The following is a 14,354-nucleotide window of genomic DNA, read 5'->3' on the forward strand; positions in this document are numbered from 1 at the left end:
TTATCAACCAGTGTACAGTGCGGTAGTTCACGGCTGTGGCTACCTCTGTGTCGGAACTCGGCAGGCAGTCCGTCCATCCATAATTGTATTACAATATATACCACCTAACCGTGGTTTTTTTTTCATTCTTTATACCGTCATAGTCAGTCATACTAGTTGTTACGAGTATACTACTATCTCTTTATCAACCAGTGTACAGTGCGGTAGTTCACGGCTGTGGCTACCTCTGTGTCGGCACTCGGCAGGCAGTCCGTCCATCCATAATTGTATTACAATATATACCACCTAACCGTGGTTTTTTTATACCACCTAACCGTGGCAGTCCGTCCATAATTGTATACTAGTATCCAATCCATCCATCTCCATTGTTTACCTGAGGTGCCTTTTAGTTCTGCCTATAAAATATGGAGAACAAAAAAGTTGAGGTTCCAAAATTAGGGAAAGATCAAGATCCACTTCCACCTCGTGCTGAAGCTGCTGCCACTAGTCATGGCCGAGACGATGAAATGCCAGCAACGTCGTCTGCCAAGGCCGATGCCCAATGTCATAGTACAGAGCATGTCAAATCCAAAACACCAAATATCAGAAAAAAAAGGACTCCAAAACCTAAAATAAAATTGTCGGAGGAGAAGCGTAAACTTGCCAATATGCCATTTACCACACGGAGTGGCAAGGAACGGCTGAGGCCCTGGCCTATGTTCATGGCTAGTGGTTCAGCTTCACATGAGGATGGAAGCACTCAGCCTCTCGCTAGAAAACTGAAAAGACTCAAGCTGGCAAAAGCACCGCAAAGAACTGTGCGTTCTTTGAAATCCCAAATCCACAAGGAGAGTCCAATTGTGTCGGTTGCGATGCCTGACCTTCCCAACACTGGACGTGAAGAGCATGCGCCTTCCACTATTTGCATGCCCCCTGCAAGTGCTGGAAGGAGCACCCGCAGTCCAGTTCCTGATAGTCAGATTGAAGATGTCAGTGTTGAAGTACACCAGGATGAGGAGGATATGGGTGTTGCTGGCGCTGGGGAGGAAATTGACCAGAAGGATTCTGATGGTGAGGTGGTTTGTTTAAGTCAGGCACCCGGGGAGACACCTGTTGTCCGTGGGAGGAATATGGCCGTTGACATGCCAGGTGAAAATACCAAAAAAATCAGCTCTTCGGTGTGGAGGTATTTCACCAGAAATGCGGACAACAGGTGTCAAGCCGTGTGTTCCCTTTGTCAAGCTGTAATAAGTAGGGGTAAGGACGTTAACCACCTCGGAACATCCTCCCTTATACGTCACCTGCAGCGCATTCATAATAAGTCAGTGACAAGTTCAAAAACTTTGGGTGACAGCGGAAGCAGTCCACTGACCAGTAAATCCCTTCCTCTTGTAACCAAGCTCACGCAAACCACCCCACCAACTCCCTCAGTGTCAATTTCCTCCTTCCCCAGGAATGCCAATAGTCCTGCAGGCCATGTCACTGGCAAGTCTGACGAGTCCTCTCCTGCCTGGGATTCCTCCGATGCATCCTTGCGTGTAACGCCTACTGCTGCTGGCGCTGCTGTTGTTGCCGCTGGGAGTCGATGGTCATCCCAGAGGGGAAGTCGTAAGCCCACTTGTACTACTTCCAGTAAGCAATTGACTGTTCAACAGTCCTTTGCGAGGAAGATGAAATATCACAGCAGTCATCCTACTGCAAAGCGGATAACTGAGTCCTTGACAACTATGTTGGTGTTAGACGTGCGTCCGGTATCCGCCGTTAGTTCACAGGGAACTAGACAATTTATTGAGGCAGTGTGCCCCCGTTACCAAATACCATCTAGGTTCCACTTCTCTAGGCAGGCGATACCGAGAATGTACACGGACGTCAGAAAAAGACTCACCAGTGTCCTAAAAAATGCAGTTGTACCCAATGTCCACTTAACCACGGACATGTGGACAAGTGGAGCAGGGCAGGGTCAGGACTATATGACTGTGACAGCCCACTGGGTAGATGTATGGACTCCCGCCGCAAGAACAGCAGCGGCGGCACCAGTAGCAGCATCTCGCAAACGCCAACTCTTTCCTAGGCAGGCTACGCTTTGTATCACCGCTTTCCAGAATACGCACACAGCTGAAAACCTCTTACGGCAACTGAGGAAGATCATCGCGGAATGGCTTACCCCAATTGGACTCTCCTGTGGATTTGTGGCATCGGACAACGCCAGCAATATTGTGTGTGCATTAAATATGGGCAAATTCCAGCACGTCCCATGTTTTGCACATACCTTGAATTTGGTGGTGCAGAATTTTTTAAAAAACGACAGGGGCGTGCAAGAGATGCTGTCGGTGGCCAGAAAAATTGCGGGACACTTTCGGCGTACAGGCACCACGTACAGAAGACTGGAGCACCACCAAAAACTACTGAACCTGCCCTGCCATCATCTGAAGCAAGAAGTGGTAACGAGGTGGAATTCAACCCTCTATATGCTTCAGAGGTTGGAGGAGCAGCAAAAGGCCATTCAAGCCTATACAATTGAGCACGATATAGGAGATGGAATGCACCTGTCTCAAGTGCAGTGGAGAATGATTTCAACGTTGTGCAAGGTTCTGATGCCCTTTGAACTTGCCACACGTGAAGTCAGTTCAGACACTGCCAGCCTGAGTCAGGTCATTCCCCTCATCAGGCTTTTGCAGAAGAAGCTGGAGGCATTGAAGAAGGAGCTAACACGGAGCGATTCCGCTAGGCATGTGGGACTTGTGGATGCAGCCCTTAATTCGCTTAACAAGGATTCACGGGTGGTCAATCTGTTGAAATCAGAGCACTACATTTTGGCCACCGTGCTCGATCCTAGATTTAAAGCCTACCTTGGATCTCTCTTTCCGGCAGACACAGGTCTGCTGGGGTTGAAAGACCTGCTGGTGACAAAATTGTCAAGTCAAGCGGAACGCGACCTGTCAACATCTCCTCCTTCACATTCTCCCGCAACTGGGGGTGCGAGGAAAAGGCTCAGAATTCCGAGCCCACCCGCTGGCGGTGATGCAGGGCAGTCTGGAGCGACTGCTGATGCTGACATCTGGTCCGGACTGAAGGACCTGACAACGATTACGGACATGTCGTCTACTGTCACTGCATATGATTCTCTCAACATTGATAGAATGGTGGAGGATTATATGAGTGACCGCATCCAAGTAGGCACGTCACACAGTCCGTACTTATACTGGCAGGAAAAAGAGGCAATTTGGAGGCCCTTGCACAAACTGGCTTTATTCTACCTAAGTTGCCCTCCCACAAGTGTGTACTCCGAAAGAGTGTTTAGTGCCGCCGCTCACCTTGTCAGCAATCGGCGTACGAGGTTACATCCAGAAAATGTGGAGAAGATGATGTTCATTAAAATGAATTATAATCAATTCCTCCGCGGAGACATTGACCAGCAGCAATTGCCTCCACAAAGTACACAGGGAGCTGAGATGGTGGATTCCAGTGGGGACGAATTGATAATCTGTGAGGAGGGGGATGTACACGGTGATATATCGGAGGGTGAAGATGAGGTGGACATCTTGCCTCTGTAGAGCCAGTTTGTGCAAGGAGAGATTAATTGCTTCTTTTTTGGGGGGGGTCCAAACCAACCCGTCATATCAGTCACAGTCGTGTGGCAGACCCTGTCACTGAAATGATGGGTTGGTTAAAGTGTGCATGTCCTGTTTTGTTTATACAACATAAGGGTGGGTGGGAGGGCCCAAGGATAATTCCATCTTGCACCTCTTTTTTCTTTTCTTTTTCTTTGCATCATGTGCTGATTGGGGACGGTTTTTTGGAAGGGACATCCTGCGTGACACTGCAGTGCCACTCCTAGATGGGCCCGGTGTTTGTGTCGGCCACTAGGGTCGCTAATCTTACTCACACAGCTACCTCATTGCGCCTCTTTTTTTCTTTGCGTCATGTGCTGTTTGGGGAGGGTTTTTTGGAAGGGACATCCTGCGTGACACTGCAGTGCCACTCCTAGATGGGCCCGGTGTTTGTGTCGGCCACTAGGGTCGCTAATCTTACTCACACAGTCAGCTACCTCATTGCGCCTCTTTTTTTCTTTGCGTCATGTGCTGTTTGGGGAGGGTTTTTTGGAAGGGCCATCCTGCGTGACACTGCAGTGCCACTCCTAGATGGGCCCGGTGTTTGTGTCGGCCACTAGGGTCGCTAATCTTACTCACACAGTCAGCTACCTCATTGCGCCTCTTTTTTTCTTTGCGTCATGTGCTGTTTGGGGAGGGTTTTTTGGAAGGGCCATCCTGCGTGACACTGCAGTGCCACTCCTAGATGGGCCCGGTGTTTGTGTCGGCCACTAGGGTCGCTAATCTTACTCACACAGCTACCTCATTGCGCCTCTTTTTTTCTTTGCGTCATGTGCTGTTTGGGGAGGGTTTTTTGGAAGGGACATCCTGCGTGACACTGCAGTGCCACTCCTAGATGGGCCCGGTGTTTGTGTCGGCCACTAGGGTCGCTTATCTTACTCACACAGCGACCTCGGTGCAAATTTTAGGACTAAAAATAATATTGTGAGGTGTGAGGTATTCAGAATAGACTGAAAATGAGTGTAAATTATGGTTTTTGAGGTTAATAATACTTTGGGATCAAAATGACCCCCAAATTCTATGATTTAAGCTGTTTTTTAGTGTTTTTGGAAAAAAACACCCGAATCCAAAACACACCCGAATCCGACAAAAATAATTCGGTGAGGTTTTGCCAAAACGCGTTCGAACCCAAAACACGGCCGCGGAACCGAACCCAAAACCAAAACACAAAACCCGAAAAATTTCAGGCGCTCATCTCTAATTAAAACTGGGACTGGGTACTAAAAACTAGTGATGAGCGGATTCGGTTTTACTCGGTTTTACTCGGTTCTCAAAACGGCATCTTATTGGCTATCCAAAACACGTGACATCCGTGAGCCAATAAGATGCCGTTTTGAGAACCGAGTAAAACCGAATCCGCTCATCACTACTAAAAACCAACCCAAAGTGGAATTTCCTGCATTAGGAAGTATCCCCCACAGGTAGAAGATGGTTGGTCCCCACCTTCTCCTCATCTGTACACTCAATGGAAACTGCTAACTTCCCATCCCTGAAGGCCCTACCGACACGGGGCTGCCGTGTAAGATTCAACAGCTGCCAATAGCAATGGAGCACTTGAAGTGTCATCATCAGCCATTAAAGTGAGATAAGGTCAATGGGAGGAATGCATTCAGCATCCCACCTGTCATGTGACTGACGCCAAAATCCTGACACCACTCACAAAACTGGCACTGGATCGCCAACAGCCAACATCCAGAAGATGAGTACCAGGTGTTTAGGGTTAGGGCCCGGTGGGGGAGGGTTAGGACTAAGCACTAGGGGGGGGATAGTCACTAGGGTGGGGGGTTAGCCCTCGATGCCACAACCCGAGGCTTAGGGTAGGGTATAGGGGGTTTAGAAATACCCCTCTGATGTTGGCATCTTCAGTGTCGGAATGCAGCGGTCGGTCATGTGACTGTTGGCACCCGACCTCCGGCAAATCACATGTATGATATAGGGGGAGATGTAAGAAAGCAGTGAAAAGTGTGGAGAAGTGAGCCTGTGGAGAAGTTGCCCATAGCAACCAATCAGCTGTTCTGTATAATTTGACAGTATACAAATTCTAAATGTGACTTCAATGCTGATTGGTTGCCATGGGCAACTTCTCCAATGGCTCACTTCTCCACCTTTACCACTGCTTAGTACATCTCCCCCTTAATCTCTTTCCAGGCTTCTATGGAGGATACGGCTGCCTAATGGGGTGACATTCCATTTTCAGTGAGTAGTGTTAGTAGTTTTAATGGTTTCAGATGTGTGTGTGTAGTAAATGCTATACTGGTAAGGGGGGAGGGGCGTAGTGGTTGTTATACTGGAAATAAGGGGATGTAGTTAATGTTATGACATACTGGGGGCACTGTAATGTGGCATAATATGAACTGGAGGGCACTGCCACGTTACATATTACAAAGAGTTCCACTGTAAAATGGCATAATATGAACTGGGGACACTACATGTGGCATGATAGGTACTGGGAGCACTGTGTGGTGTATTGTGCACTAGCAGCCCTAGAATATAGCATATTGTGAAACTGGCGACACTAAATATGGGGCATAAAATGTATTAGGGCACTACTTTGGGGCATAAAATGAACTAGGGCACGTCATTTATATGGGGCATAAAATTGACTAGGGCACTACTACTGGGGCATAAAATTAAGTAGTGCACTTATATGGGGGTATTTAATTAAAAAGGAGGTGGAGGAGGTGTCTCCTAAAAGCATTGGGATGTGGGCCCCTTCAACAGAGTCAGACTGGCTTATAGGGGTATGGGGGAAACCCCCGGTGGGGCCCATTTTCCGTATTGTGCACTTGAAGTATACATTTACATATGTTACATTAGACTGCACAGAATTTATTCTTAAGTGCATTGCTATAATTAATCTGGTAAACTATAATGCATGGACTAGCAGTATTTAGTATATTTAGCAAGGGGCCTAGCCCATGCAATCTTCAATAGTTATCCAAGCCTTTGTGGTGGCTGACCATGCCTCTAAGCATGGGCCCCTACCACTGCATTTAAAAGTATTTCTATGAGGCACACAAAGTGCTGGATTATGCCATGTAAGAATGATCTGGTCCAAATCTATGGTATTCCATTTCCTCCAGCAGGTACGGAACCATAAATACCCCACTCTGTCTCTATACGGCTTGGAGCAAACATCGCGCCCTTGGATTGGAGATGCGATAGGTATTTATGATGCCGTGATTCTTAAATACTTTCTATCTTGGCCTCTGGTTCCTCTGTCTCGCTTTAGGGGATATGTATTAATCCTTGAAGAGAGATAAAGTGGAGTAGATGTCCATGCCAGCCAATCAGCATCTAACGGTCATTTCAAAGACTGTGCTAGACAAATGACAGAAACTGATTGGTTGCTTTGGGAAACTTCTCCACTTTATTTCTCTGCAAGGTTTGAAACATCTCCCCAAAATGTTCTTTGACCCATGGGGATAAAGACAAAAACATGGGTTCTGCCGCAAGTCTAAAGGGCCCTACACATTGAGCGATCTGCCGCCGAGCTGCCCGACGGCGGATACGGACGACGGGCGACCCGGCGGCGGGGGGGGTGGGGCAGTGACGGTGGGAGTGAAGTCACCCGGCTCCATAGAAGTGCAGGCAAATATGGACGAGATCGTCCATATTGGCCTGCATGCACAGGCGAAGGGGCACTAGCGATGAACGAGCGCGGGCCGCGCATCGTTCATCGCTGGTGCCTCCACACTCAAAGATATGAATGGTATCTCGTTCATTAATGAACGAGATCGTTCATATCTTTGATTATTATCGCCCAGTGTGTAGGGCCTATTAGAGTATCTAAAAAATATGTCACAAACTAAATAAGCTGCAGTTTTTAGGATGGCTTTCACTTCTGATCTCTGGATAATCCAAAAATCGATGTCTTTCCTAATTACTGTATATACTCGAGTATAAGCCGACTTTTTCAGCACTTTTTTTTGTGCTGAAAAAGCCACCTCGGTTTATACTCAAGTCAGTGGCAGTGCAGTGTGACAGGCAGAGCAGTGTGAAGGAGGGACACGGAGCGCACAGCGGGTGCCTGTCCCGTGTCCCTCCTGCATCTCCGGCGGCAGCGGCGGGTCGATTAAAGGAAGTACCCGTTCGTGACCTCTGATCACGAACCGGCACTTCCTTTAATAGACCCGCCGCGGCCGCCGGAGATGCAGGAGGGACACAGGAGAGGCGCGCGCTGTGCGCTCTATGTCCCTCCTTCAGAAGACAGCGCGGGATCGACGGAGGGGTAAGTAACAGGCACTGGGGGAGCATATTTGGCACTTGGGGAGGGGGCATATGTGGCAGCATGAGGGGCATATGTGGCAGCATGAGGGGCATATCTGGCAGCATGAGGGCATATCTGGCAGCATGAGGGCACATCTGGCACTGTGGGGCATATGTGGCAGCATGAGGGGCATATCTGGCAGCATGAGGGCATATCTGGCACATCAGGCACTGTGGGGCATATCTGGCAGTATGAGGGCATATCTGGCACTGTGGGGGCATACCTGGCAGTATGAGGGCATATCTGGCAGTATGAGGGCATATCTGGCAGTATGAGGGCATATCTGGCAGTATGATGGCTGTGTACGGCTAGAGCTGCATTTCCCACCCTAGGCTTATACTCGAGTCAATAAGTTTTCCCATGTTTTTGTGGTAGAATTAGGTGCCTCGGCTTATATTCGGGTCGACTTATACTCGAGTATATACGGTAATTAGTTTGTCCAAATTGTCACAGCTCTGGAGTTGAACCTGAAAACTGAACCTCTACATATAGCTACTGTCATGCATACACCAATTGCTGGGTGTGCCCTCAGTAAACGGCTGACAGGGGACCTAAACTGGGCAGACTTCTCATTAGGAGCATGGACAATGCAACGTGGGTTGGAATCACAGGTGGCTCAGACAGAAAGACGGATAGAAGTACATTGTGTTTATTATGGCATAAACTGCACTAATCAAACTAAATTAGAGGTTCTCAAACGCGGTCCTCAAGGCACCCCAACGGTCCAGGTTTTACATTTATCCATGCTTGGCCACAGGTGACTTAATTAGCACCTCAGTCAATTTGATTTAACTATCTGTGATGAGCCATGGATATACCTAAAACCTGGACCCCAACGTGCCTTGAGGACCGCGTTTGAGAACCTCTGAACTAAACAGTAAATCAATAAGTTGAAAGAATATAACTGACAGCTTTTTGGTTGCACGGCAGTAAGGGGCACTGTCCTCCAAACCTCTGACTCCATCATTGAGGTTACCCCTCCCTCACATACCTGCTGATCAGATAGCAGCTAATCCCGAGAGTCTTTCCAGTTTTAGCAAATTTACCTTAACTAACACTGGACACTGATGTACCTCTAGGGCAGGCATGTCCAAACTGCGGTCCTCCAGCTATTGTGAAACTACATATCCCAGCATGCCCTGACACAGCTTTACCATTCTCTGACAACAAAACTGGGTCAGAGCAAGCTGGGATATGTAGTTTCACAACAGCTGGAGGGCCGCAGTTTGGACATGCCTGCTCTAGGGTCTCTCACTAGCCAACCACACTGGTCCTTTCTTATGGAGACTAGTGTCACATGTTCAGAGCCGGATTAAGGGGGGTGCCAAGGGGGTCAGTACCCCCGGGCCCCCCTGACATAAGGGGCCCCCGAGCCGAAGCTGCTCTGCACCGCTCTGGTGCTGCTGGTCCCTCTGCCCTGTATCAGTTACTGACCCGTGAGGAGGGGGGAGGGAGCCACACGCACAGCCGCGAGCGGGACATCCCACAGCCGCTGGCAGCGCGGAATCCTCCCTCCCCAGCAGCCAGGAGTCTTCTCCTCCCTGCTTCAGCATGGGGCCTTGACCCCAACAGCTCCTGATGCCGGTGGCTGGCTTGTTTGTGCAGGGGGAATAGGGGGATGGGCAAATATTTTTTTTCCCCCAATGGCTGCTGTCCGGCATTCAGAGCCCCACCCCCTCGTGGCTGTATACCGCGATTCGGGGGGCGGAGCAGAGGGGGCGGAGCTAATATGAGATCATTGTTATAGAATCACGGCATGTTGGCTCCGCCCCCTCCCCACGACCCGCGAATCGTGACATGTTTGTCATGGGGGCGGGGCCTAATGGTGAACTGTGCCCCTGGCTCCCAGCAATATCTCCTGGCTGTGGTGACATCCTCACCCCTTTCCTCAGGGCAGGCTTCAGTGTAAGTGTCCACAGTTTGTGTTCTATCTGTGTACACTGTATGTATGTGTATATGTATGTGTGTATATTTTCTGTGTGTATGTGTTCTATCTATGTATACTGTATGCATGTGTATATGTTCTAATAGAACATATATACATACATACAGTATACACAGATAGAACACATGCACACACAGAAAATATACACACATACATATACACTTATAGAACAGTTCTATTAGTGTATATGTATGTGTGTATATTTTCTGTGTGTGTATGTATTTGTGTGTATGTGGGTGTATGAGTTCTATTTAATTGTGTGTGTGTATATAATATATATATATATATATATAAATAAATCTTACTAGTCCGGCACTCCTAATAAATAGTGTAGCAACTTGCTCCGGTGCCTTGCCTTCCAGAACAATATAGATACCCCACACGGCTGGCACTCGAGACTGAATAAAGAGACTGACACAGTTGCTAGTGTCAGTCTCTTTATTCAGTCTCTGCGTGTGCCAGCCGTGTGGGGTATCTATCTATATATATATATAAATACGCACACACAAACACATGTGCATGCATCAAAGGAAACCCCCCCTTCTGTATCCTGCTTTTCTCCCTGCGGGGGGTGGTTGCTGGTGAAGGGGCCCCCCTGTCTTGGGTGCCCTGGGCCCCCCAAGGGCTTAATCCGGCCCTGCACATGTTGCATGAGGTATTAGGTCCCTTTATCACCATTATCACCAGGTCATTTCCCTCAGGCTCCCCTTTTATCTCCCCACCCAGCCTCCCCTTGTATTCCATGCTGATCTGGGAATGGAATTGGTGGGACAATAGGATCTGGGATTGGAACTGGTGGGACAATAAGATCTGGGAGTGGAACTGGTGAGGTATATGCTCTGGGAGTTGAACTGGTGAAACAATAGGCTCTGAGAGTTAAACTGATGGGACAATATGATCTGGGAGTGGAACTGGTAGGACAATATGATCTGGGAGTGGAACTGGTGGGACAATAGGATATGGGAGTGGAACTGGTGGGGCAATAGGATCTGGGAGTGGAACTGGTAGGACAATAGGATATGGGAGTGGAACTGGTGGGGCAATAGGATCTGGGAGTGGAACTGGTAGGACAATAGGATCTGGGAGTGGAACTGTTGGGGCAATAGGATCTGTGAGTGGAACTGGTGGGATAATAGAATCTGGGAGTGGAACTGGTGGGGCAATAGGATCTGTGAGTGGAACTGGTGGGATAATAGAATCTGGGAGTGAAACTGGTGGGGCAATAGAATCTGGGAGTAGAATTGCAATAGATGTGGTCAAACATGAGAAAATGACCACATAATAGGCCTGATTCAGTGCAATGTTTTGCTACTGCGCGTGCATGAAAATATGCAGTGAGTGCGCATAAATGTGCTGCTGCAATCGGGACACACGGTATAAGAAATATCTTCAAAAAGTGATGGGGGTTCTTTGCATTGACTGGAAGGTGGCAGAGACTGTCCACCTTACCTGTATGGGCATGTCATGTAAGTGTGACGGGCATGTCGGTGAAAGCGGTTGTGTACATAAATGCTCGGTCACTCACACAGGAAGCTATACTCAGACTACTACACCTGCCGTAGGGCTGATGCATCTGTCAATGGTGCAACCGATGGTGGTGTCTAGAGACGCACCAGGTGGTATAATGTGATTGACGATGAGTGAATTCAACCCCTTTTGGAAAAAAAAATCCTATTTTCTGCCTTGGACAGTGAACGCTGTTCCCAATCGATTGATCTACTGTATATAAATAATATTATAGATGCACACACACACCTAAATCGCCATCAACAATATTTCCGATAAAACCATCAAAGTCACGGGAGAATTTTCATGGTAAAATAAGAAATGTTCTTCCTTTGTTTCCTCATCCGACTTTTCTGGAAAGATCTCACCTTCTGATCTATGGGCCTGGTTCAGAGATGAACGCAATGCTGTTTTTGTACGCGGCGGGGCGATTATTTGCAACTGCGCATGTGTCAAAGTCGCAGTGTCGCACATGGTCCGTCTTGCCCTGGCGGCACAGTGATGGTTTACTCATAAAGTGCCTGACAGTAAGGGACCGTTTGTGGGAGGTAACGGGGGGATGGTGACTGCAACGTTTTTGTGGCGTGTCCCAGCTAGCGATTATGATCCCGTACACCATTACAATGGCTCCGGTGTCCGATGTTCCTCCGATGGTTTTGTATTTGTACGCAAGCAGCGATTGTGGGACACTATATTTAGGCATACATGTTTATACACAGCATAAAAATTTGCAGCTGCGAACGCATTTGTGTACAGGGGATGCAGTCATGTGATCGACGCTTGACGCCGGCAACCCATGTACAGTACGTCTCTCAATCAAAACCCTACATTCATAAGATACAACTTCTTCCATGCAAGAAGTAAAACGGTTCCTCCCGTCTAAATGACGCAGCAGAACAGGGTGCATTTCCCCTCTCCCACCCGGGGATTACAAAGCGGATCGTTGCTGTGCGATGGATTTAACAAAGAATCCATTTGCACCGGCGATCGCAAGGAGATTGACAGGAAGAAGGCGTTTGTTGGTGGTACCTGACCGTTTTCAGGGAGTGGTTCAAAAAACGCAGGCGTGTCCAAGCGTTTGCAGGGCGGGTGTCTGACGTCAATTCCGGGACCGGACAGGCAGAAGTGATCGCAGCGGCTGAGTAAGTTCTGGGCAACTCGGAAACTGCACAAAACTTTTTTGTACCGCTCGGCTGTACATGCGATCGCACACTTGCACAGCTAAAATACACTCCCCAGTGGGCGGTGACTACCTGATTGCAGCGCTGCAAAAAACAGCTAGCACGCGATCAGGTCTGAATTAGCCCCCGATGTCAAAAATGATCTGTTAGTAAATGTGTGATTTAGACCCTGAACACACAAAATGATCAGAAATCGACCAAGCATCGACAAAAAATCTATCAAAATCAACTTTTAGTTAATATACTCCTGGGTGTTCACAATCCGTGGTTAGTTTTTGCTTATGTACTGCGTTACCCCCCGGCATTGCTAACAACCACATCTTGCAGAGGAAACCACATGACAGCGCTCTCGGAGGACGCGGAGGGGAGTATGGATTTAATGGCAGCTCCCCACCAGTGAGCGCTGTCTGTGCGTATAGCGTTGACATCAGCAGCCTTGTTCATAAGTCAGGGTCAATATCAATGTTATGAATGGTGGCGAAGCCTAACAGCGAGAACGAGGATGGAATTTTTCTTACCTGGAAACTTGACAACCTCATCTGCGTGTTGCCTGGACAACGCTAGGATGCAGCTAATAATGAAGAGTCGCATGCCCTAGTCTATAGACAGTGCGAGATAACCAGAGGCATTGTTAAAGGAATGACTTTATACAGCTGCAAAGCCCGCAGGTCAATGGGAGCTTGCTTGTAGTATAGAGAGCTCAAGGAGACATTAGTGCAGGTCATCATGGACCTCTATAGGGAAAGATGTCAGCTTTGGCACAGGTTACAGCTCACAGTAAGGGCCATGATTCAGACTCGGGGGCCAATGTACTAAGCCTTGGAGAGAAATAAAGTGGAGAGAAATAAAGTACAGAGCCAATCAGCTCATAACGGTAATTTTTCAAATCCAGCCTGTGACATGGCAGTTAGGAGCTGATTGGCTGGTACTTTATCTCCGCCCACTTTATCTCCATACAAGGCTTAGTACATCTGCCCCTCACAGAGACAATGGCGGTCATTCCGAGTTGATCGCTACCTGTATTTGTTCGCTGTGCAGCAATGAGGCAAAAAAAGGCACTTCTGCGCATGCATATGCGGCGCAATGCGCACGCGCGACGTACTATTACAACGAACGATGTAGTTTCACACAGGGTCTAGCGAAGCTTTTCAGTCGCACAGCTGGCCGCAGAGTGATTGACATGAAGTGGGCGTTTCTGGGTGTCAACTGACCGTTTTCTGGGCGTGTTCGGAAAAACGCAGGCGTGGCAGAAAAAACGCAGGCGTGGCTGGGCGAACGCAGGGCGTGTTTGTGACGTCAAAACAGTAACTGAACAGTCTGAAGTGATCACAAGCGCTGAGTAGGTTTTGAGCTATTCTGAAACTGCCCAAAAAAACTTTGTAGCCGCTCTGCGATCCTTTCATTCACACTTCTGCTAAGCTAAAATACACTCCCAGTGGGCGGCGGCATAGCGTTTGCACGGCTGCTAAAAACTGCTAGCGATCAACCACCTATGGGCACATCTAAGATCTCTCGCACTCTGTATGCAGCCAGGGCCGGCAAGAGAAATCTTGGGGCCCGGTACACCAATTTCTCCGGGGCCCCCCACCCTGCCTTGACTCCCCCCCCCCTTATACAGCACAAAGTCGCTGTATAAAAATTATATATATATATATATATATATACACACACACACATACTGTATGTATATATATATATATATATATATATATAAAATATACAGTATATATATTATAATTTATACATATATATATACACACATATATATATATATATATATATATATATATATAGTCCTTGTATGGGCGGCATACAAGGACCATATACACAGATGCAGATCTGAGGGGAGGGCACCGGAGCAA

This window comes from Pseudophryne corroboree, chromosome 9 (genome assembly GCF_028390025.1).
Source record: "Pseudophryne corroboree isolate aPseCor3 chromosome 9, aPseCor3.hap2, whole genome shotgun sequence".
NCBI classification, from domain to species: domain Eukaryota; kingdom Metazoa; phylum Chordata; class Amphibia; order Anura; family Myobatrachidae; genus Pseudophryne; species Pseudophryne corroboree.